General features: G+C 36.1%; 1 long non-coding RNA gene across 1 annotated transcript in view; it reads left to right on the top strand.

Annotated features, from left to right (window-relative positions):
• Positions 14237-27016, top strand: part of LOC109849880 — a 15602-nt gene continuing 2822 nt past the window's right edge. The window contains exons 1-2 of the long non-coding RNA XR_002249257.1: positions 14237-14378; positions 25202-25320. This is a non-coding gene — a long non-coding RNA (uncharacterized LOC109849880). The remainder of the gene's footprint in view (positions 14379-25201; positions 25321-27016) is intronic.

Here is a 27016-nt window from a genome sequence, read left to right as displayed (position 1 = left end):
GTGATTGGGCACTTCTCTCTCCTTTTCAATCATCAAACTCTAGGGTTTCAATTTTTCCTTTTTATCTATTTAACAAAATTTTTATTTAATTTTACAAATTAGGGCTTTGTTGTCATGGCTGATCTTTGAAAGTGGTTGGAATTATTAGAGGCATTTCTTAATTATTACATACGAAATATTGCATATGAGTTTATCTTCACCTACTTAATATGAACAAATCTTATATGTGATGATATTTGCTGGAATGAGATGCATACCTTATACCTGAATTATTCAGATATCTTTCTTCAACCCCTTCAAATAACTTTTTTCCCCTTCTAATTTATAGAATATTTTAAAGTTTATCATATTGTCAAGGGCTTTCTCTATGACTATTCATACATGTTTGGATGTGATTGGTAAGTTTCGAGCCTGAAATTTGATACTAATGTGTAATGTGATTTGGAATTAGAGCTTAAAGGTAAGTAATTAAATGCTTTCTTTGTTTGACAGGAAAGTAATGAAGGCGCCAGGTTGAGGGAAAAGTTTAAAAAGTCAGATTTGAGTTTCTCATTGACAAAAGGAAATCAACATTCTGCTGGCTGTGGTTGTGTACGTTATCTATTCTCGACTAAAAAGAATAATGTATGGTGTCTGTTTAATGCCGTAATGCATAGTTTCAGCTCTTACTGTTTAAATATCTTCTTCTTGTTCCTTAATTTTCTTAGAACATATATGTATGGCATGTAGAAATTGCATCAAGTCATGTTAAAGGATGCTAAAAAAAGCTCGAAACAACCTTTTCATTGTTCTTTAGCTTCCACTTCCTGGGAAAATGCTATGTTTCTGTTGGATGTGTGAATTATTTAATATGTTGAATGATTGATCATTGCTTTTGGGTAGAAGAAAATCTTCTAAATTTCCAAGGAATGCTTGATCAGGAGCTTCATTGCTTAAGTTGTCAAAAAGGGAACCTAGTTTCTAGTTTAATTAAGATTAATAAATGACAACCACCTACTCCTTGTCTTAAAGAATGTATGCTCCTTGCATCCAACAATATAAACAAAAATTCTACTAAAAACACAAATTAAATAGAATCGAGCACCTTCAATAATTGAATGTGCTTGTTGATGGTTAAAAGCAACAAGTCACGTATGGAAGATGTTTCCAGAATTCTTATCCCTTCTTCCTCTTGTTTCATTCTAAATTATCATAATCTTGTCAAGTATTTGATTGATCGTTATGATGTCTGCTACTGTTAGCGGTTTATTGAAGTGGCTTTCAGTCCTTGCTTTGTTTATGGTTGATGTCAAGTTCTCTGCACCTTAGTTTTGTTATGAAAGATAAAGTTTTAAATCGACTGGGCTACAAGCAAATTTCTGACTAGAGCTAGACAACTATGTATCTTTGAAGATAACCAAAGTAATGAAAAATTTCTTTAGCACGGACCTTTCAAGCACATCCTATAAAATTTAAATTGACCATTTGAGGAAGCTGCAATGGTGCTATAGCGTTAAATTTAGTCTTGGACGCTAGTAAACCAGCTGAGATTTTTAATATGCTGATGATCAGTAGGATATCAGTGAGGGATACTAATTGCCTTCGCGGCTAATTGATTTTTTTCTCAGTCAATTACTTGCGTTTTGAGTGTTTGTTGGAGCCCTCTGCATACTTTCATTTTTGAACCCCTTCCTACTGGGACTTTAGCCACCTTTTTTTTTCTTTTTCTTTTTTTTGCCCCTAAAGTATGCAGTTTTTTTGTGATTATTCTTCGAATTGTAATTATGAGTAATTCTTGTAAAGAATGATTTGCAATCAATCTGACTGCAAGCCATATTTTCATGAGAAACGTGGTCTCTTTTGGAACTGCAGGTGGGGAAAAAACCTATGGTTGTAACAAATGTGTAATTGTGACTAGATTACAATTCTCTCTCATGTATTATACTTGTAGTTAAACCATTAAAGTTTTGCGGTTATAGTCCTAAAATTTCACGAACTGAGTGGTCCTTGTACTACCTCCCACTATTGCGAAATTAAATGAATCTAAATTTGTTTGATTTGCAAATTGTGATACACATTGCGATCCTTTTAGTTTTGTCATTTTCGGCGTTCTCTATATCTCCTGTGATCCTTGCATTCAATTTGTACTACTATATTTATATTTGTCACCAGTGACATTGGTGACATATGTGACGTTGCACTTGTGAGTAACATGTAAATATAAACTTATGTTTTTCTACACTTAAGTTTGACTCAGCTATATGATCTAGTGTATATTGCATAAGTGATTGACATTGATGTGTTGAATTCTGATATTACCAGTTCTTATTTGATACATGACAACATATAATTATGATGCATGTATATAACGTGAATTAACTCTTAGACATGTGATCTGATCTATGCACTAGTGCTAACTAATCTACTCTAGTATGCATCAATGCTATTGCCGATGTATGTCTGAGAGTGGCACGAATATTATGTCTACCTGATATGAAGTCTGCTATGTATGTGACGTAACTTTTCTAAAATTGTGATTTATATTATGACTATTTATGTCAACAATATGTATAAACTTCATTTTACTTGTCCAATAGGTATTACCCTTTTCATTATGGTCCTTTTGCATCAGACTTAAGGGGTCTCGGTTCCCTCAAACATGAATTTAGAATTGGGAAACCTTTTTAATCCATTTGATCAACTCATGTCTATGCTTCCATCAAAGAGGTAAATTCACTTTAAGTACTTTCATGACTGTATGCAATGTTTCTTTAAGGATCATTTATGGATTTGTTTTGACGTACAGTTCTAATGCACTGCCAGAAGCTTATCAGAATCTTATGACCAGTAAGGATTCACTGATCATTAAGTTCTACCCACAAGGTAGGACACTTGCTTACAATCTCATGCTTTTGAAAATTCATGTCATGCATCAAACTTTCCTTGTTAAGTGTTACTCTTTAGCAAGGGAGATGCTTCTTGCCTTATCAAATGCTCAACAGTCAATTTTTTCTGTGTACCTATAAATGACTGAGATGTTGTGATGCTGCAGGTACTAGAAATGGTTTTAGATAAATACTGTATAGAAAAAGAAAATACTTCTCTGGATGTATCTAACATGTGTCTGACACAAACTTCTTAAGACTCTTCATTGCGTATGGACAGTTTTCTAGTGTCCTGTTTGGATTTTACCATATTCTTAACCCCATAAGAATTTGATACCTTTCATATGCATGTTTGACGCTTGCTGGATATTGCTTTGATATGCATTGCAAATTTGCACTTACTGTGATTATATTTTTCTTTGTTTCTTCATGACAACTACCCTTATAATAGATATATTAGATCCGTAGCTTATTTTGAAGCAAAATTAAACTTACCATACATTTCAGGCGAAAGAATAAGTGCCTTCATGGGAAGATTAAAAGTACTAAAAAAGGCTATTGTTTTCATCACTGGTAGTATTTATAAAATATGATATGGTGACAAAATATCACGAAGAACTATATCTATGTATTAAAAACATAAGCCTAAATAATTTTGTTGTTGCTTCTGAGGCATATCGCGCCACAGTCCTTATTTTCATTTTTATACTTTGATGCAGATTTGTCATACCCACACATGTTCACATATCTATGCTGTCCTTTCCAGGTTCTGTATCTACGATATAGGTAGAAGGATAATTGTATGCATTTTGTATGCTTTGCAACTGACTATTAATTCATCACAGTAGTGGAGTTAATATATGCTGAAATGTCAGATGCTGAATAAATGGTAGCGTAGGAAGGCAGAGAAGAAAACACTTTTACGCACCAAAGGTTTAGATAAACTTCCAGGTTTTTGTAGAAAGATGGTTGACCGGGTAACCAGCTTTGTAAGATAGATAAAAATGTGGATAACAAAATATTTCAGTCTGAGACCATATATCCTTATTTTAGACACCGACTAAAATCAAGGTCATATGAGATCATTAAAGTTGGCTGGATAGGGGAAAAACTTCTACAGTTTCGCGCAAAAATTAGATTGGCATTTATTAGAAGTCATGATTGTTGATGTTGCGATACTGTTGATAAGTCAGTAATATGACTTCTAGACATTCTTCAGTAATATTACTGTTGATAAGTCAGTAATATGACTTCTAGAGATCTTGGTCGTTACATACTTCTATCAGGCCTTTTATTATTATTATTTTTATATTTTTAGCTTTTCTGAGATGCTTACGAAAAATGCATGTTTGAAATCTTTTGAAAAATCTCCATTGCTGATAAAAATCCCACCCTATTGTAATATTATTTTTTTTATCTACAGGAAGCCACTGTCGAGGATTACTTGAAGCCAATTGATGAGAATGCTCACATACCTATGAACATGTAACTTGACAAAGAAGAAAAACAAATGAAGGAGATGATTAAAGCAATGCAAGAGCAGGCAATACATAACAAAAGAGATGGCACATGTGTTGGTTAGTTCAAGCTACAATTCATTTGTTTGCCATAATTGGTTAGTTTCAGCTACACAAGTCATAATTGTCAAACAAACAAACATTAATAGATGCTCTCAATGACACAGGTGTTGGATAATGGAGAAATTTATTTTTCCTTACATACCTGCAACATTTCATCAATTCTTTAAACTTCTACTAAGAGCTGCTTACTTAAAATTTTAAAGCATTTAATCAAGTGATTGAATCTTGCAATGAATATAATCTCATTTTTATCTTTTTATCTAAATTTATGCAGGAAAATTGATGGTGACTGAACCAGGTTATTCCACACGTGCTTTTGATCACTTACTGTGAGATTAGCTCTATCCACACAATTTACAAATTATGTATACCAATGGAGATATTTAAACAGAAGACACTTTTTGTTTTAATGAAAGAGGAATGTTAGTCATGTACTTTGGATAAAAGAAAAAACTTGTACTAAACTCATTGTAATGATCCAATGAATTGTTCCTTATGTTTGGTTGTTAATTTGCTTGCAAAATTTGGAGTTTCATTTCTTTGTTTGTGACATGAGCATGTATAAATCATGGAGTTTTCATTTTGTTTTGTTCTTTTTAATTTTGAAACTACAGGTCAAAAAAATGTGATATATCTGGATGGTTTTCTTTTGCACGGTCAAAATTAAAAATCGTACCATTTTCTATATATACCCGTTCCCATATCTTTACATCTGGAAACCGTCCCCATTGCTAAAAACCGTCCCCACTGCTAACTGTCACCTTTGGTATAAAAATCGTCCCCGTAGATCACAAACAAAACCGTTCCCATAGACAATATAACCGTCCTCTTAGGTAAAACTTGAAACCGTCCCCCTTGGTGTGTAAGCGTAACGATAGCTTAAAATTATAACCGTTCCCTTTGCTAAATAACCGTTACCATCTGTAAAAATATGAACCGTCCCCATAGGTGAACCGTCCCCAAATGTTATAAACGGAAACAGTTCAAGAACCGTGCTACTTGGATCATGAACCGTCCCCTTAGGCCAAGCACTACGGCGGCAAAGGTATCGGATGAGTAACCGTTCCCTTAGGCCTATGAGGACGGTTTTATTGTCTAGCGGGACGGTTATAAACCGTCATCCATATAACAATATTAAAGCATTCCAAAATATATATCACAAATTTTTAGGGTTTTACATTCACCCCCCTTAAAAGAATTTCGTCCTAGAAATTCCGCAGTCGTATCATAGGAATTAATAATATAAGAAAAGCACTAAGAGGGGATAATCAAGATAAGGAAACCCTTCCCGTACACATCTCGTACCATTAATCTCTAGATACGAATCATAAGCCACATTTAAACTTAACCAATCTAAAATATGTGCATCCTCACTTAACGTCGGGCAAAAAATCCAAACAATGAACCCCCATATATATACCATATGTTCCAAATAATTAAAAGCTAAGTGTTGAATGACCCATTCTAGTGTTAAGTATAAACGTGACTAAACAACACATGTAATCACATCTATCAACGCATATAAATACGTTTAAATATCAACATCTTACATGTTCAAACAGGTATGGATAGTTGCAAAGTACATCCTCCTCACACTCCCAAGAAATATCTTTGGCTCCTTGCCGGTTCCACTAAACTTTCACTAATGAAATGACTTTGTTTCTAAGCTTTTTATTCTCTCTAGCAAGAATGCATACCAGAATCTCTATGGTAGTCAAATCATCCTGGATCTCAACCTCTGGTGAATCATTCACCCTCTGCTGCTCTTCGTCACACAACTTCTTCTTGAGCATCAAAATGTGAAATACATCGTGTATGCTCAACATTGATGCTGGAAGGTCTAATCTATAAGAAACAACTCCAATGCGCTCGATAATCCTAAATGGACCAACATATCTCGGAGCAAGCTTCCCCCGTCTACCGAATCGCTGAACGCCCTTCATCGTTGATACTTTTAACATAACTAAGTCTCCGACCTGAAACTCTAAGGGTCATCTCTGTTGATCTGCATAACTCTTTTGCCGACTATGTGCAGCAAGAATGCGCTTTCGAATCAATGTCACCTTTTCCGTGGTCTGCCTAACTAGCTCCGAGCCAAGTAATAGACTATCCTCCAGCTCTGTCCAATATATAGGCAATCTGCAAGGCCTCCCATATAAGGCTTCATATGGTACCATCCCGATGATAGCTTGATAACTATTATTATATGCAAATTCAATCAATGGGATGTGATCCTCCCAGCTACCCTGAAAATCTATAACACATGCTCTCAACATATCCTCTAATACCTGATTCACCCTCTTGGTCTGACCATCTGTTTGGGGGTGGAATACATGACTGAATGATAACTGGCTGCCAAAAGCATCCTAAAAACTCCTCTAGAAATGGGATGTGAAGACTAAGCCCCAATCTGATACAATCGTCTTCGGAACTCCATACAACTGATAATCTCTCGAATAAAAATCCTCGCATATGTGTTTGTCGTATAAGTCAATCTCACAGGTAAGAAATGCACCAACTTTGTCAATCTGTCTACTATCACCCAAACAGAATTATTTTCTTTCTTTGATTTAGGCAACCCTACTATAAAATCCATAGAAATATCTACCCACTTCTACTCGCGAAGGGGTAAAGGCTGTAGGGTTCCTGCAAGTCTCTGATATTCTGCCTTAACGTACTAGCAGGTATAACACGTAGCCACATACTCTAAAATCTCTCTGCGCATACCACTCCACCAAAAGTACCTCTTCAGATCCTTGTACATTTTCGTCATGCCTGGGTGCACTGTATATCTGCTATGATGTACCTCGTCAAAAAGTTCCCTCTTCAGCTGTAGATTGTTCGACATGACAATCATGCCCTTAATCTGAAGGCCTCCATCTACTCCAATAGTCCAATCATCCTTGAGTTCTTTGGAAATCTGCCCCTTGTAGGTTTGAATCCAAGAATCCTCTAACTGAGCTCCGACTACTCTATTTTCCCAAGACTGCTGTACTGATAAAGCTCCTAAGAAAACACTGCTCCCGCCAATCTCTGGCCTAAAATCATAATGGCTGAGAGTATAAAGATCCCGATATAGTGAACACCTCAAAGCTGCTAGCCCGCTACGACGCTTCCTGCTCAACGCGTCTGCTACCATGTTCGCCTTTCCCGAATGCTATTGTATAGCGAACTCATAATCCTTAATAAACTCTATCCATTGCCATTGTCTCTGGTTGAGTTCTTTCTTTGAAAAGAGGTACTTAAAACTTTGGTGATCTGTGAATAACTCAAACTGTACTCCGTACAAATAATGTTTCCACGCTTTCAGTGCAAAGACCACTGCTGCTAGTTTCAAATCATACGTGGGATAATTCTGCTCATGAGTCCTCAACTGTCTTGAAATATAGACTACAACTCTCTGGGTTTGCATTAATACACCTTCAAGACCTGATAAAGATGCAATCGTGTAGACAACAAAAGTCTTATCACTGCTGGGAATAATCAATACTGGTGATGAAGTCAACTTAGTCTTCAATATCTCAAAGGCCACTTGGAATTCTGTGGCCCAAATAAACTATACACCCTTCTTAGTAAGGCATGTAAGTGGTGTCACGATCTTCGAGAAATCCTGAATAAATTTTTTGTAATAGCCTGCTAGACCAAAGAAGCTACGAATCTCGGTAACTTTCTTTGGTGGTTCCCAATCAAGTACGATCTCTACTTTAGCCGGATATACTGTAATGCCCTCCCGACTGATGACATGGCCCAAAAATCTAACCTCCGATAACTAGAATTCACATTTACTAAATTTGGCATACAACTGGTGTTCTCACAAAGTCCGCAATGCTAACCTCAAATGCTGCTTATGCTCGACCTCCGATATCGAATAGATGAGGATATCGTTGATGAAAACTATCACGAACTGGTCCAAGTATGGACGGAAAACCCGATTCATCAAATCCATGAATACTACTGGTGCATTAGTCAGCACAAATAGCATGATAAGAAACTCGAAAGACCCATATCTAGTAAAATAGATAGTCTTGGGAATATCCATCTCCCAAACCGGCAACTAATGATAACCAGAACGAAGATCTATCTTTGAAAAACACTGAGACCCCTGCAACTGGTTGAACAAGTCATCGATCCTCGGTAATGGGTATCTGTTTTAGATAGTGACCTTGTTCAACTCGCGATAATCAATGCATAATCGCATACTCCTGTCCTTCTTCACAAAGAGGACCAGTGCTCCCCACAGAGAGTGACTCCGTCGAATGAATCCCTGAGACAACAACTCATCTAGCTAGATCTATAGCTCCCTTATCTCAGCAGGCATCATACGGTAAGGAACTCGGGAAATCGGCGTGGTGCCTGGCTGCAACTCTATGCAAAACTCGACTTCTCTTACTGGAGGTAATCCTGGTATGTCCTGGAAAACATCCTGGTACTCTGAGACTACTCGTATCGCACTCAAATCTGCATCCTGATCCCGCAACATCAGCTCCTCGACATATGCCAGATATGATTCCGCAAACTGGTTGCCTCTGGAGGTCGCCACCACTAACTCAGATTCATCACATGCTCACAAACTGACTGTCTTCACAAAACAATCGATACTCACATTGTAGGAAGATAGCCAATCTGTACCAAAGATAACATCAAACTCAGACATACCTAACACGATCAGGTCTATCATGAACTTAGAATCGTCCAAACTGACGATCCATCTCCTACAAATACTCTCTAAAAGAGACGTCTCTCCTAAAGGAGTAGATACAGATAAAGAAAAATCTAATGGCTACGCTACAAGTTGGAGTCTAACCGTAAAATTGTAGGATATAAAAGAATGCGAAGCGCTAGAGTCAAAAAGAATACGTGCTAGAAAGGAATTCACAAGGAAAGTACCTTCCACCACCATCCCGTTCACGCCATGATCGTGAGGAACAACTGCATACACTCTACCAGTCAGCTGTGCTGCATCACCTGGAACGTATGGGACTATATGTCCTTGCTGGGTCTCCTAAATCGCTCGTACCTATCCCTCAATCGTTGGGACTACTGGAGGTGTCTCAATACTCAACTTCTGACCCTGACTGCGACCCTAAGTAGGGTTCTGCTACTGTTGCTGATTTATGTTGCTGCTGATTTCTGCCTTACTGACCTGTTGTGGGTGCACTGCAGCACTCTGTTGCTCTATGACTGAGCTTGTTGTAATTGAAATAAGCTCCATGAAATCGATGCTGCTGTTGCACCCTCTGATTCTGCTGATTGCCCTTCTTATGGGGACCCTGTAGATGTGGAGCCTTATTCTGATGCTGGGATCCTCTTGAGCCTGTAAAAGGTCTCTTACCCTTACTTTTATCCCTGGACTATCCTGACTTAGCATTTCCATCTTTGCCCTTAATAAATATAGCTATGTTTGTCTCCTACGCTATGGCAGCATCTGCCACCTCCTGTACTGAATGAAATCTTCGAGATACTAGATATCAACGTAAACCTGGATGAAGTCCCATCATGAACATCTGGGCCTGCCTCTCCTCGGTGTGCCACATGCTATTGAATCTAAGTAGTGATATGAACTTACTCTCAAAGTCCGTCACCGACATATCCCCCTGCTCCAATCGAGCCAGCTCTAACTCCTTCACGGCTTTCGCTACAGCTTAAACATACTGCTCTTCAAAGAAATACACAAAAGTCTCCCACTAAGCCATCATCCTGTGCTCTAGGCTAAAACGAAGCCGATATCATCCTCCGGCATCACCCTTGAGGCTAGAAGCTGCTAGCCTCTGCTTCTGCACAGTATTCACATTAAACATGTCCAAAATGTTGCTTATAACTTCCTTCCACTTGTGTGCTGCAATAGAATCCGTCGAACCATGAAACTCTGGAGCCTTCAACTTCTGGTACCTCTCTACCAAATGAAGCCAAGCCTCTCGCTCAGCCATTCCATCATCAACTGAAGGTGGTGGTATGACTACCGGTGTCCCCTCTGGTATCTCCTCCTGAATGAGTGTTCCCTGTCGAACCTGATCTACTAACTTCTCCTCAATAGCTGCCAGACGAGCTACTAATGGTTCTATGAGATCCACTAAATATTGCGGAGCCTACTGCGGCTCGACTCTCTATTGACTTGCTCAGGTCCCTAAGCTCGAGTACTTCGATGTCCACGTCCTCTTCCTAACATCTATAATTTAGAAGTAAAGCTTATTACACAGTAAATAGAATCTCAAGCAGGAAAAGATATAACGTATACTAATAAGTAAATCATATCATATATATCTCATAGCATGCTTTATTATTCAAGCAAGTAGTTCATCATAAAAAAATTTGTAAATTTTCCGCGTACATATATAATACGTCCTTACTCATACTAGGAATTCCTAGCGGACTATATACATGATTCCTTCTAAACTCTATCCTAACTCCACATATGACACAGGAATGATCCTAAGGATATTGGAACCTAGAGCTCTGATACCATCTGTGACGCCCCAGGTTTCACGTGAGGCTGCAATCTAAGGCGAAACTCGGATTGTCAAACCTGCCAAGCACCAAACACCATGCTACGACTTGTTTCACTATCACAGTCACTATCTCTCTAGGGAAAACAATAAATAGGTGAAGGTACAGACAGGCAAAAAATAGAAATAGAATGAAACTAAGTGTACACATAAGCTATATGAGAATAATCTTCAGTGAGTCCAACTAGAATAGAATTGAAATATCTATGAGTCTGAAATAAATCTCAAATACAATGAGTCAAACAAAATACCTCTATGGCTCTCAGCTACAACAAAATGAGATACAAGCCAAGAGTCTGAACTTAAATAACTAACTGTGGAGTTCTGTAAAAGTTACAAATATAATAAATAACTAGATAGAAACTATGAGGAAATCCCATCAACCTGCGACTCTTCGTGCGCCGGACTACCTGCATCTATCCCTCTCCCCATAGCGAGCATCAAAGCGCTATAGCGAGATCATCTCCACCTCTCCCTAGGGGAAGGGGTAGGAGTATAAAGAAAATATTGATAGTATACAAGTATAAAATCATTCATATAACTCTAACTGGAGATTAGTATTTAGCAATCCACAATACGAGAGTTAGTACGTTAAGCGAAATAATTCAAACAACGAAATCCTCATGTATACCATGTCTCAAATTGTGACTCCCTAAATACTGATTCCAAACTCTATAAATGAAAAAGAACAACAAACAAAAAGATAACACTCCAAACCTCAAACCTGTAGAACAAATATCTCATCCCGATCTACACTCGGGTAGACGGATCTAACATAAGAGAAACTCATCCAAAACAAAGATTAACCATAAGCCCTACCGTGTAAGCCACAGTCTCAGAGAAAACACCCTACTTACGGGTATTCAAAATGGAAGTAAAACTACAATTTATAATACTTACAAGTGTGCATCTCATGTGCATTAGCGATACTCTTGTAATATTCTTACTCAATCGCTCTGCGGCAATAGATTTTATCTCCCTATCCCGGATACATGAAATGGCGATACTTTTGTAATGTTTTTACTCAATCGCCCTGCAGAAATAAGTTTTTATTTCCCCATTCCGGATATATAAAATAAAGATACTTTTATAATATTCTTACTCAATTGCCCTGCGGATATAGGTTTCATCTTCCTATTCCGAAAACATGAAATTACTATACTCATCATATTTATCAACTTAAATTAGGACAAAGGTATGTCTACACAACATATTCTAAATATATGTGCACATGTCTCGGTGTGCATATCCATATCTGGTGTTTACTGACATCTAGAGTGTTAAACAACTCATAAACATTATATTACAGTAGTACAAGGTCGAGAGGCTCGGTCGAAAACCAAAACAATCGAACAAAACATGCACAGGCTGATATACAGTTTGGCGGTCGATCGTAATTATGCGACGGTCGACCGCGACGACTTCCAGGGCCTACCCAGGCCTCTGCTCTGCACGCGGTCGACCGCCAATAAGACGCGGTCGACGACTTCCAGGGCCTACCCAGGCCTCTGCTCTGCACGCGGTCGACCGCCAATAAGACGCGGTCGACTGTGGGCTGAAATTCCAGATTCTAAATCTAGTTGTGTGTGTTATGCTCACACCGTGTTTAGGTGATTCAAACATGATTAAAATAATATGAATCTTGCATAGAAACATATCAACAGCAGATAAAAACTTCTGGGAGCAACATAATATATAATACATGATTATGTGCATAAAAAATCATATTTAAAACCCTAAAACATGCATAAGAACTTGAAACAAAGAACAATTCATCTTTCTTCAGATTAAACTACTTTTAAATCATTTTCAGATCTTAAATATCTTCTATAAATTCGTTCTCAAACCTTTTCATATGGAAAGATCTAGTCTTTATACATATAATACAAAAAAATTAACTTTTATTCATAAACTAGTCAATTTGGCTCTATAAAACATGTTAAAAACTCTTTAAAAACATTTTAAAAAAACTAAGAGGGGGATTAGCAGAGATGAAATTGCCTGAGATTTGTAGAAAAACATTTAAGATGCCAAACCAAAGAAGATCTCCACTCCAAAAGCCAAAAACCATACAAAATCCCGCTCAAAAACGTCCAATCTTCTTCAAGAATCAAGTTATGGTTTATGGGGGTTTGGTGGCTATTAGGGTTCTTAGAAAAACTGAGAAAATTCATGAAAGATTGATATATAAACCAAGAAAAATGAATATGAGCTTTAGAAATCCGAAACCAACTCAAAACAGGAGAAAAGCTTTTGCAGGTCTCGCGGTCAACCGTGACGGTGGACCGTCTGCGGTCGACCGCAGCGGTCGACCGGACTGGAATTTTCCAGCTCCTCATATATTTAGCAATTGTGCATGTTTTGACTCTTTTCTTCCTCACTAATGAACTTGTTTATACTCAAAACACATGGTATACTACTCACATACCATTTAACTGTATTTATCAAAATAAAAATCCATATATCATAATTAATCACATATTAAATATATATATATATTACAAATTTTTGGGCTTTTATAAAATCATAGTGGAAACTCTCAAACGGGATTTGCTTAGGGACTGGATGTACACCTGGAAGGTGGAACCAGTATAAATCCTTGTGTTTGTATTGATGATTTTCTGTGATTGTCATTTCTTCTTTGTAAATTATTATCTACTTTGCATAAAATTTTATAAATACTATTCACACCCCCTCTAGTGTTTTTAGTGTGATTAGATCAGATCATACACTCACCTGGTCCTATAATACTACATCACATATACATTCCTAATTAAAAATAAGAGCAACAATTACTAATCACTTATAATTATTTTATTAATTTTTATTGGCGTTTTAAGGATTTGTTCTCTGAACTTACCATTTTGTACTCAAAATATATTATTTTTCAAAACAAGGGCTAAATGATAATTTATAAACAAATAAATTTTTTAAGTAAAATATTGTCTATGGACTTAAAAAATATCTAGAATTTAGGCACTGAGATAGAAAATTTTATTTTACCAAAAGATTTCTCTTGTAATTCCTAATAAACAGTGTTTGTGTGTGAAATATTATTTCAAACAATATAGGGAGGTTAATGAAAATTTTCTAGATTAAATGTTATGTAGTTTTCTATTATTTAAAAGACAAATCCTTAAAAAAACCTTAAATAAGTTTAGGGTTAAATTTCATTTTCCTCTCATCTGTAAATCATTATTTAATGCTAGAGGACAAAACAAACCCTATTAGAGATAGAGGCCAAAAAGACATTATCTTTTCTTTATCTTCTTCCTATGTTTCACGTGAATGAAACCAGCTCATTCTCTCCTTCTTCTTCTTCTTCTTTTTGGTTGTGTGTTTGGATTGCCACGGTGACCACCGACGAAGGACCATTTGACCATAGAGTGGTTGAAGAACGTAGCCTGAGGCAACACGGATGGCTATAGTAGGTAAAGTTTCATCCTTTCATTCTTATTACTATTATTATTATTTTGTTTTACTCTAACTAAAAAAATCTGGAATAAAAGCTTACCTAAAATCTTATGCTTCTCCTTCCTCCATCTATTCTCAGAATCCCTCTACTTGTGTGAGGGAAAACTCACGAATGGGTTGATCTTACAAAGATTTATGGTTGTTCATTCTTTACTCTTATAACATATTTTCACACATTATGGAAGCAATAATCACATTTTACATAATGAAACACATTCTTTTTGAGGGTGTACTAGCAAATTCAATTTTGAATTTGCTTCTGATGATGGGTGCTCATTGGGGCGGAGCCAGTAATATCCATAGTATTTTAGAGAATAATTAATCTCTGTATTTTATGTTAATTAATATGCATAGAGTATGTCTATATATTGAGGTTACAAGAGACAGAAAGTATCTATCCAATCTCTAAAGATAGTATCTTATATCTATCTGAATCTCTAAAGATATTAACTAATATACAATAATTATCATGACATAATTACATATAATATCTTTAATACGCTCCATAAGCTAAGGGTGTGAAACGACTTGCAGCTTGGACTGCAGGAACTCGAAGTGGGTCCAGGCTAACATCTTGGTCATGATACCTGTGAATTGATCCTACATACTAATAAACTAGACCTGAGGATCACGACGAGCAACCTTATAACAGATGAAGTTGAAATCGATCTCAACGTGCTTCGTCTATGTGCGAAAAACTAGATTCGCGGATAGATAGGTGGCCCCTAAATTGTCACACCAAAGCACTTGAGGAGAATGGAGAGGGATACAAATTTTTGAGAAGAGTGACAGAAGCCAAGTCAGTTCGGCCTATGTGTCTGCAAGAGCCTTGTACTCGGATTCGGTGGAAGATCGGGAAATAGTGTATTGCTTGTGGGACATCCAAGAGATGAGATTCATACCAAGAAAGAACACAAAACCCCTGTCAAATTACAATCGTCGAGAGATCTAGTCCGATCATAATCACAGAAGCCTAGGAGATGATCATTAGGTCCACATTGGAATGATAGACCGTGATTGATTGTCCCTTTCAGGCAACAGAGGATGTGTTTGACCGCCATCCAGTGGTCCTTCATCAGCTAATGCATAAACTGACAGACTTATTAACCACAAACGACAGATCACGTTGGGTTAGAGTGATATATTGAAGGTCTCCCAGAATCTGTCTGTACTTGTCGGGTCGAGGAATAGAGTAACAAAGAGTTTATTAAGTACCATGGATATAGAGAGGGGAGTGGTAACCAGTTTGGCATCAGAGAGGCTCACTTTTTGAAGGAGCTCAAGAATATATTTCTGCTGAGAGAGATAGAGACCTAAGGGCTGCGGGACCACCTCAATGCTAAGGAAATAATATTGAAGACCCAAATCCTTAATGGAGAATTCAATCGACAATGAGGTGAGGAGAGAAGATATAAACGCCGAATCATTACCTGTCATATTAATACCATCTACATAGACAACAAATAATTGAATATCGCCATTCAAGTAGAAAAAGAGTGAAGAGTTAGTTTTGGACCTCGTAAATCCATTACTAATAAGTGCCTAAGAAATCCAATGAAACCAAGCTCGGGGGCCTGTTTGAGGCCATATAGAGACCGATGAATATGCATATGTGATCCAAAAGTGATGGATCTATGAAACTAGGTGGCTAATATGTATAAACAGTATCTGTGAGATTGCCATGGAGAAAGGTGTTGTGAACATCGAGATGGTGAATAGACTATCTACTAGCACGATCAAGGCAATGATAGTGCGTATTGTCATAGGCTTAACGACCAGACTAATAGTTTCCTTGTAGTCCACTCTAGGTTGCTAGTGGAATCCCTTAGTGACTAGACGAGCCTTATATCACTCAATTGACCCATCTGCCTGCTTTTGAACTTGAAGACCCACTTGGACCCAACCACATTCATGGAGGCATATGCCAAAACTAGAGACCAAGTGCTATTCCGAAGAAGGGCATTGAACTCATCGGCCATAGCCCTAAGCCACTTAACTTTCTTATTAGCAATGGGAAAGCATGTTGGTTCAAGAAGTGGTGTGTGTGTGGTAGTAGTGCATGTGGATGCGGAAAGAGAAAATAGGAATCTAGGTTTTAAGTTAGAGCACAATTGCATAGTATGAGTTCTGGGAGGTGGTCGTAGGGTGACACTTGAGGGAGACGACTATAAAGATGTAGAAGGGACAGAGAAGGGGGTAACAGATTGTCTAATAGGGGTATGTAGAGAAGGGGAAAATCAGGAGGGGATGATACAGGGAGGAGGATGAACAACGGGACTAGGCTGGAGAGAGTAAGCATGCAATTTTGAGTTTAATGGAGGAGTATAAAGAAGATGGGGAATGGTAAGAGAGGGTTCGGTCGAGGTTGTGCTGGGGCTGAAAGAAGAGGGGCTCATGGTATACAACAGGAACTGATGCTCATCAAATTGAACATGCCTCACGATATAAAGATGTTGTGTGTTGGTCTAGAAACCGATAGCCATGATGGGAAGGACTATAACCTAGAAACACGCAATGGGAGGACTAGAAATCCATCTTAAGGGAGTTATAAGGCCTTAGATATGGAAAACCGAGGCACCCATAGACCTTAAAAAATAGTTAATCCGGGGAGGATTGGAAGAGACACTAAAAAGGGGATTGATTTGAGGACACTTTGGATGGCAAGTGATTGATGAGGTAGACAACATTTTCGAATGCATGATGCCAATATTTGTGAGGGATAGAAGAATGAGCTAATAAAGAAAGGCCAATTTCAATGATATGACGACTACAATGTTCAACAACACCATTTTGTTCAAGAGTGTGAGGGTAAGAGAAACGATAAACAATGCCCAAGATAAAAAAATAAGTAGTTAATTTGCAAAATTCCCCCCTCCCTAATCAGTTTGAATAGATTTTAGTTTCGTGTTGAATTGACGTTCAACTATCACCAAAAACTTTGGAAAAATAATAAACACCTAAGATTTTTGAGAAATTGGAAAAATCCACATGTACGTGGAGTAGTATGCATCAATAATTAGAGCAAAATATCAATGACCAACCGAAGAAATAGTAGGAGAAGGACCCCCAACATCATTATAAATAAGGGATCAAACCTGTTGAAATATTCAGCAGACTTCTCTGTGATTTTTACTTGCTTCATTAAGTCCTTCCATGAGTTTGCTTTTATAGCACCCATGTAGGCCTCTATATGGCTTAGGATATTTGAAGTAGCATCAAAAGTGATATATCCTAACAATGTAGGTTCAAATTGTGAAACCGTTCAATATAATCTCTAACCAAATCATCACCTCTCTGCTTTTCAGAGAGCAGTCTAGCCTTGGTCACATCTAATTATTCCTCATAAAATTACAAGAGGAACTGAGACACTAAATCATCTCAGGACTTAACCTATCCATCTGCCAAATTTTGAAAACAATCAATGGCTGCCCCCTAAAATGTTCTAATAAAAAGTCATGCCCTGATGGAATCATTTCCTACTACATTCCCTATTTGCTGATAGAAGTAGTAAATATGTTAGTTTAGAGAACCTTTACCATCAAATGCATGTAACATTGGCAGCTTAAAGTTTATTGAGTAGGGAACCAAATCCCACTCAATGGGGGTAAGGTCGGGTAATTCCAAGCTTCTTTAGCTTTGTCCTTTATGTGAGAGCATTGAGCTGCTCTTGAAGATGCTCAAGGACCTTAACCTTATGACTTACTTTAGGAAGCACTGATGTTTTGATCCTATGTGGATGGAATTTTCATACTCATGATATACTTGCTCTTTTTCTGAAGGTATCCCAATAAGAGATCGTTTCCCTTTTGAAAAGCTTGGTCAAGGATGAGAAGCTAGCATAAGTTAATTAAGCATATCCTCCAATCGCTCAAACCATTATTCTGATGCTTTTCTTTAAGCCTCAATTTGACGAACAAGATTATCATGAGCCTCTCACTCAACCATAATCACAACCCATTGTTGCTCATGACATGAACTAGAAGTTGCATCTGAAGAAATAGAGGAATTTGCATTAATGGTGGGTTGACCAATTTGGGACAAAGCTAGTGGAGCATGCATTGGAAGGAGAGAGAGTAATCAAAGGAAATTATTGCACATTGTCTCGACCTGGTGTGATGATACATATTATTGGTTTCTAGAAGTATACTTCCAATACCAGGAGAGTATTTGGATCAGAAAGATTATCATCATCTTCATCTTCATCTAACTCTTGTTAGTTTCTTTTACCCTTTTGGGTGCGTCATGGCCTTTTCATCCTAGCCTCTAAATGCTCAGGAATTTAATTGAGATGATTAAAAACTGATGGATTTACATTAGCAAGTCATTTAAACTGTCATGATAATTTTTCTTAAGGTCACACAATGTTGACATTGGTATATGCCCTTTTTAGAGAAAAGAACTATCTTAAATAAACAAGAGCTCCAACTTGACATAAGCAATTGCTCCCTTTAGGGGCAACTTCACCTATTTGGATTGTAGTGAGCGAACGTCACCTATGACAACATTGCTTTTCCCTTCGACTAGTGTGGGAAATTCAAGTTCTCATCACACGCCAAAACTTATGATTTGGATGAAAAGTCACCATAGGTGATATTGTTTCCTTGTTGGATATTAGATGAAGGATTACCTGTGTTCTTTTCTCATATTAAGGAAGCATAAAGAGCATCGCAAGATGCTTTAAAGAAGACCCTGCGGGGATATAGATTGATGTCCAAAATCAGAAGACATATGAGTGTCTTAGCCTTCACTTGAAGAGAGAGTCAATGCTTCTCCGCTTTGGGTGGAGTTTGCTTGGCTTCTAATGAAGCTCAAACTATCTTTAGCAAAATTTGCCTTGACATATGTGAGGGTCGAATTCGAACCTACTTTCACACTACGGTGAACCTGGTGATAGCTCCTGATAGTAGCCATCGACGATTTTGGAGAGCAAATAAATTTGTCGAACTTTGATTTATCAAATTCAATGATCAATATCTCAGGAGAAGACCTAAGGGCCTTACTATTTGATTACAATAAGATTTTCGCATCAATTAAGAAAATAATCCTCAGTAGAGTAGCCATATTATTTTGGGTCTTTAAATTACAATTAACTTGTACTACAATTTAAAGAAAATAAAACAAATAACAACAAATTGTATAAATCTAGGGTTCTTTTCTGTGTATCGATGGAGCTTCAATCTTGTATGCCATAGACGATATAATGAACACAATGAGTCACTTGCTGGTTGGAGATTATTGAAGAAGATAAAATCCGAAGGATTTGGTTAGTTGAAGATGCTGAATCTTGAGATCAGTCCACTCTGATTCTTCAAAAAGTTATCGCTTTCTAAAATGAGCAATCACCCCTCCTCTTATAGAATAAGAGAGTGTTAATGACCATTAAATGTGGATTAAGTGGGCTGTTAACTTAGTAGATAATAGGGAGGACCATTTTCATAAAAATATTGCTTGAAATAGTCAATGGTGAGGCTCACCTATAACAGTCAAAGGCCAAGCTCTATGAGAAACTTTAGGCAATGCTCACTATGTAGCTTTTGGATGAAGTTCGTTCTTGTGAGCTTTGTAGACGTCAAAAGTGCCAATAGGTTCCCGCACATAGTTTGAAACGGAGAGAATGCGATGAACGCTATAATCCAAGTCAAAGAGGATTATCCAAGTCAAAGAGGATCATTTAATGCTATAAAAAGAAGCGAAGGAACACACATGAAATGTCAAAACATGTGAAATAACGAAGCAAATACAATCAGGAGGGCTCAAGGTGGCTTGTACACATGTGGGTCACTCTAGATTGACCCGCACGAAGAAGTAAAATTTTGACCATGATGAGATTTGAATCCAAAAATCTCAAAAGATAAAAGTTGTAGCTCTCTTCGTTAGCTTTTTAGCACATCTTGAGTCACTTTATCCTGAGGTCGGATGAGAGAATTAAAGTCAAAATACCAAAGATAGTACAAACTGTCTCGGAGAATCCGAGTCACCTCAAAGTGACTCGGAAATTCCTCGTCACTTCGAAGTGACTCATGTCCAGGTTAGTTCCTGACGTGTTTTCTGATAAGATTGGCTTCTATAACTCTTTAGGGTCATCCATAAATATGTATGGTTATCCTTAAATGTGTGGAAGCTGTTACACAACTGAAAACCTACCTATACAGATAATAGTAGTTGTTCTTCGATCCTATCCACAAACATGACATATAAAATCTATAAATATACCCCTAGAACCCTCATAAAGGTAGATCTAAAGAGAGCCGTGAATTTTAGAGGAGATAGAGTGATATTCTGATGAATTTTAGAGAGGCTAACAGATCTTGGCAAAGTTCTTTAGCATAAAGAGGGAGAGTTCGAGAGATCTGAGGCTCATTCCCTTTTTCTCCAGATCAAACTAGGTTTTGATCTTGAGAATAGTAATAATCTCGCTTAGTCGAGATTATTTACTTCTGCGATTGTTTACTTTGTGAAGTAAGAGCATTGATATTTTATTCCGATCAACCGGATCTGATCCATAATGGTGCATGGATAAACCCCGGCACAGACAAAGATCCCATACAAGCAGCAGGTGATAAACGTTCTCTGCGTGTGTTTGAAGAGAGTTATAACCTTTTTATTTTCATTCGTGTAAGAAAAATATTATAAAAAGACTAACTCTTTTGAACTTGTTATAAACAATTGAAGTTATAATGAGTTCCATGAATAAACAACCTTTCGACGCAAACAAGCTTCGCAAGAAAGTGGACACCTCACATTCCTTAGGACATGGATGTCATGGCCTATTTTGGTATTTGAGGCAAAGTTTGTGTGAGGTTTGTATGAACTTTGATGTTGTTTAGGTGGGCTTTGATGTAGCCGTGTGTTTAGGCCTGTATGAAGAGTTTAGCCTATAAGCGTTCACTTCCCAAATTTGGGCTAAGCCTAAATTTATTTTGACCATTTATAGAACTAGCTACAACATTTGTAGAATACTAAAATAGGTTCTTTTAATCTCTCTAGGGAGTTGGAAGATTAAGGATCTTCTGGATGTATTCTTAACTAAGCTTGATTGTTTCCCTCAAATTTGGTGGTAGCAACATTCGCACCATGCTCACAGCTATAGTTCAAAGAGAACTCTCACACCCTAGTGATATTGCCTCACTCCACACCCTTGTTCATCATAGGACTCAAACCAACTCTCTCTTGGAGTCCCACAATGTTGCCATACTCCTGCAGATGGCATGTATCAACTCCTCTGTCATGAATGATAAAGAGCTTATCATACTACTCTTGAGTCTCTCGGGGAGGGAGTTGTGCACTTCGGGGTATTTTGCTTGATACCATTTTCTACCAAGACAAATAAACATGATTTAATATAGAGAATACTCAAATATATGGGTTAGAATCAATGAGAATTAAAGAAAATACGAAAAAGAGTAAAAAACACTAGTGTTTAGACTTCTAACTATAGAAGGATACCTGACAACCATCGATGGTTTAAGACACCATCAATGGTGTTCATTGATCATCGATGTTCCAAGAATAGAAATTGATAGAATTTGCTCAAAATCGTACAATTTCATGCTCAATATTTAATTAAACTCGTTTATAACACAATATACAACTCCATATCATCTTTACACATAAAGATACGTCACATAAGCATGTGAAAACCTAGAAAAAGTACAAATGGGAAAGTTAGGATTTTGAAAAATACCTTGACGATGATTCAAAGATGGTCGATCAAATAATAAGATGATAATCTGCCAAGATAATTAAGAAATCAAGCGAACAAATGAAGAAAAGTGTGAAATTTAAAAAAAATTGAGAGGGAAAATTGTTTTGGGGGTAAAAACTAAAAAATAAAAATAAAACCACCTTTTTTTACCTTTGCTACTTGATGGTCCACCATCAATAATCTCATTGAGGCCCATCAATGGTGCTCCAATATATTTTTAAATAAAAAATCAAAAGAAGATTAAAACTTATTGTGTTTTCCAGGATATGAATAGCCAAAATCCAGTTTTAGTTTTAACAATTGTTGATTAGAAAGGATTATGGTCAATCATTTTGAATCAATGGAAAACTTTTCATGGCTTTTCGAAATCACTATCTTTGGACTTAAGTTGTTTACTCTTAGAAATAATAGTTGTGCATCTGGTTTCAAACTTAGTTTATTTAAGTGATAAATCACACATTAACTTGTTTAACTTGGCAATTAGGTATTCATTTTCAACGAGTCTATCATCTAGTTGCTTAGATAAATAAGAAATTTAATTTTAAAATTTAGAATATTGTATGCATTCAAAAGTTATAATATCACAAGGTGAATTACTTGAATCCAGTTTTGAAGAAAAAGATTCAATTTTCTTAAAAAGAAGTCTCTTTTCATTCTTCAAATTTGTATTCATCTTTATTGTCACTTCGTATTTTTTAGCAATTGTTTTGAGTTAATTAAGCATTTCCTTATATGTTGAATATAATTCATCATATGAAGGATATATTTCAAACTCTAAATTTTTAGATTCAGAATCACATGTTTCACTTTATTCAAACTCCGAAGTAGTGGCGTTTCTACACATAAGACACATATTTTCTTCTTATCATCTTCAATTGATTCAATTCTGATACTTCATCACTTGTCATATATCATGTTATCATCTTCAAAGTTTTGTCTTCCATCTTCTTATCTTTCATGTTCAATGGGCATCTTTTGTTGTAACGACTTGGTTTCCTGCAATGATAGCAAATAATTTTAGTTTTAGATTCACTCGAAGAATGTTTATTTACCTTCTTAGTAAATTGATTTCATCTATTTTGATGGTATTTTTTCCATTCTTTAATCTAAAAAAAGATTTGAATCCCTTCATCATGAATCCAACTTGACTATCTTCATCTTTAAAACTTGAGCTTAAATCCATCTTTAAGATCGGGATTTTTGTTTTTTAGCTTTTAGGGATAACGACCTTTTCTTGTAATCATCATCTCCAGCAACTTCTATTTCTTTTAATCATACTTCAAATGTGAGAAGATTACGTATGAGATCATCAAGAGTTAAGTTAGAAAATTTTGCAATTCTTCAATAGCCGTTACCTTAGGCTCTCCCTCTATGGATAAAGAACAGAGTATTTTTCTACAAGACTCATTGTTATCATACTCTTCTCCCAATGCTTTGGATTTGCTTATAATATCATTGAATCATGTGTGTCACGCCCCCAAAATGCACAACTTATTTTGAGATGCATAACAATGGCAACACGTGCACAAAGCACATGCTAAATCTGCGGTGTGCTTCTATATTACACTAAACTTCATTTTAAAAGAAAATTTATTGACAAATAGAGAAATCTTAGAGAAAAACTACATTATAACAAGTTTACTCTAAAGAGTCAAAAGACTATTATTACATATGCATAGAACCAAGACTCATATAACTTTAACTTTCAACATGAAACACCCCTAAAAGATCCTTCTCATGTTCCAAAGATCTGAGATACAGATAGAGCTATCTAATTTTCATCTAAAAAAGAATGAAAAATAACCGGATGAATTTACACTCAGTGAGTAGAAAACTAATCATTAGCGGATCATACAAGTTTAATAATTTATCAATACTAAAATTTAAATAAGCTATCGTAAAAAAATGATTAAGAAAAACATAATATTTCGAATAAGATGAATTTCCAAGAATAGGTGTGATATTTCATAAAAGAATATTTACAATTTATGAAACAATATGAATGAACACTAAATACTTTTAAAATCGTAATTATTCATCTAAATTCACATATGCAAAACTTACTTAGTTGTCATACTAAGACTACAAAAATTATAGTCAAGTAGCATGGGAATACGCATCAAATCACTATAAGTTAACCCGAAGATAAAATGTACCTAACACTACCATAGATTGCTCGAAGGTCACCTCACTTTTGCCAAAAATGTTACATTAACACTAGTCAGTACATTCAATATCATATGGTAGGTTTAAACAAATCACTTCACTCCATAGCGGACTTCTGAGTATTTTTCGACATTTAAAACACTTTTCTTTTCGCTCAAAGTATCACTCATAATTTTCCCTAGTTTGAAAAGCAATATAAATGCTTAAACACTTTTATAAACTTTTCGCATATCAATTTCATGAAAGTAGAATATTCATGAATCTAAACGAATAAATAATTAATTTTTTGTCAAATAGAACTCTTTAATAAATAAATTTGAACAGTAAATTTGAAATGATATATTTTCAATTATCTCATATACTAAAATAATATTTACCTTATAAAAGATAAATAACTATCACAACTTAAATTTGTTAACAATTACTAATAATGAACATAATAACATGTCTAATCCACAATTTCTCTACACACCTACAAAAATAAATTATCATTTAAATAATATATTAATTGAAAACAACATATGAGAAAAAATCTACTCACCTCAAGAGATTTGATAACAATTTGGAGAACCGTACTCCAAGAACCTACCCCTCGATCAAACCTATATGCATACAATATGTATAAATAATAAAAATTCTAATTATAAACTATTTTGGGTATTGAAAAATAATGCTCTTATTTCTAGGGTCTTCTCTAAAATTTTATTTCTATCCTTTGTTCTTAAACAAAATTTGGACTTAATTGTAAATTTTTCTATCCTAAAGGGTTGGAAGATGATGTTTCCAGAAACAAATTTTTCTGTATGCATTATAATTTGGACTAGAAATTAAATTTCAGAAACTTTTAAACTAAAATTTCCTATTTCTCTCCCAGCTTCATCTTCATTCTGTGTTTAATCTTTTCTACAGTCAAACCCAAAAGTTCGATTGGTTCATGGGCAAAGTGACCACTTCCGGTGATACCCACGAGCAAGAGTGGCCGGAGATTATCAAATGTCGTCGGAGACGCCGACAATGGCCGGGAAGAGGTATTCAATGTATTTTTCCATGAATCTAAAACAAAGAAACTAACCTTGAGAAGCTTATCTTCTCCTCCTATCTGCTTGTTGCTAGCAATTTGTTGAACCCTTTTTTTCCTTCTCGTAAACTGAAGATTTGGGAATTTGGGTTTTTTTTTCTTTAAGTTTCTATGGCTTTTGGATTTCTAAACTCCCATATTAACAACACAATAACCCAATCATAACTCTTTACTACCTTCAGTTATAAAACTCTTCATTTTCTTAAAAAAAATTGGTACTACATCCTCCCAACCATAAATAAAGTTTCGTCCTCGAAACGTTACGTACCTTGGTTTTCAAAAAGTTGAGGAGACTTATGCCGCATCTCATATTCAAGCTCCCACGTTGCTTCTCTTGTAGAGTGAATCTTCCATTGAACCTTCACATATCGAATAGTACGTCTCCTAAGCACTTGTTCCTTATGATCCACAATACATTCCGGGTGCTCCTCTTATGTAAAGTTTTCCTTTAGCTCAATGGGTTCTAGTTCTATAACTTGATCTGGATCTTAAATAAATTTTCTTAGCATAGATACATAAAACACATTATGGACTCCAGCCAATAAAGGCGGTAATGCAAGCCTATAAGCAGCTTCACCAACACGCTGAAGAATTCTTAGTCTTGGACTCATCTTTCCTCGGATTCCAAATCTTTTCACACCTCTTCTAGGGGACACCTTTAAAAATGCATGATCACCTTCTTGAAATTCTAAGTCTCTCTTCCTCCGATCAACATAACTCTTCTGTCTACTTTGTGCATTTTGGATATGCTCTCTTACTAAGTAATTCTTGTCTATAGCTTGTTGCACTAACTCAGGTCCAAGAAGTTTTCTTTCTCCAACATCGTCCAAATGTATAGGTGAACGACATTTTCTATCGTATAGAACCTCATACGGTGCCATCTTAATGGTTGACTATTAACTATTGTTATATGCAAACTCTGCCAATGGTAAATGCACCTACCATGATCCTTTCAAATCAAGGATACAACATCTTAACATATCCTAGAGAGTTTAAATTTTTCTCTCTGGTTGACCATCTGTTTGTGGATGATATGCTCAGCTAAAATAGAGTTTACTCCGAAGAACTTTGTGCACATCTTTCCAATACTCTGATACGAATCTAGGATCTCTATCAGATATTATCTCCATTGGAACACCATAAAGCCTAACTGTAATGACCGTGAATTTTTAATACTAGTTAAAATAAATTTTTTGGTATTTTAAATTATTCAATTATTATTTTAATAGAAAATTTATTTTTTCTAAATTTTCTAAAATTTTCTACGATTTAAAAATCCAATTTTATATTTATTTAAATGATTTGAATAATTATAAATTAACTTGATGCTGTGAAAACTTTTAAATTAAAATTTGTTATGTTATTATTATTGTTACGTATTAATTGTAAATAATTTATAACCCTAATTATTCTAAATTTTTTTCTAAATAATTTCTTAATTAATTGTAAAATTTTATATTTATATCTTCTTTTTCTTGTTTTCTCACGTAAACCACCTGCAACCTTCTCTATCTCTCTTTTCTCTCTTTCATCCTCCCGCTCCTCCTTCGCCGTCAACCCCCAACCCACCCCTCGTCTCCTCTCCCGCTCGTTCCAAGATTCACGCCACCAAACCCCCAGTGCCGCTCCGTCTCCCTGTCGCCTCC

The sequence above is a fragment of the Asparagus officinalis genome, chromosome 7 (genome assembly GCF_001876935.1).
Source record: "Asparagus officinalis chromosome 7, Aspof.V1, whole genome shotgun sequence".
In the NCBI taxonomy this organism is placed as follows: Eukaryota; Viridiplantae; Streptophyta; class Magnoliopsida; order Asparagales; family Asparagaceae; genus Asparagus; species Asparagus officinalis.
This window is presented reverse-complemented; position numbering and strand designations above follow the sequence as displayed.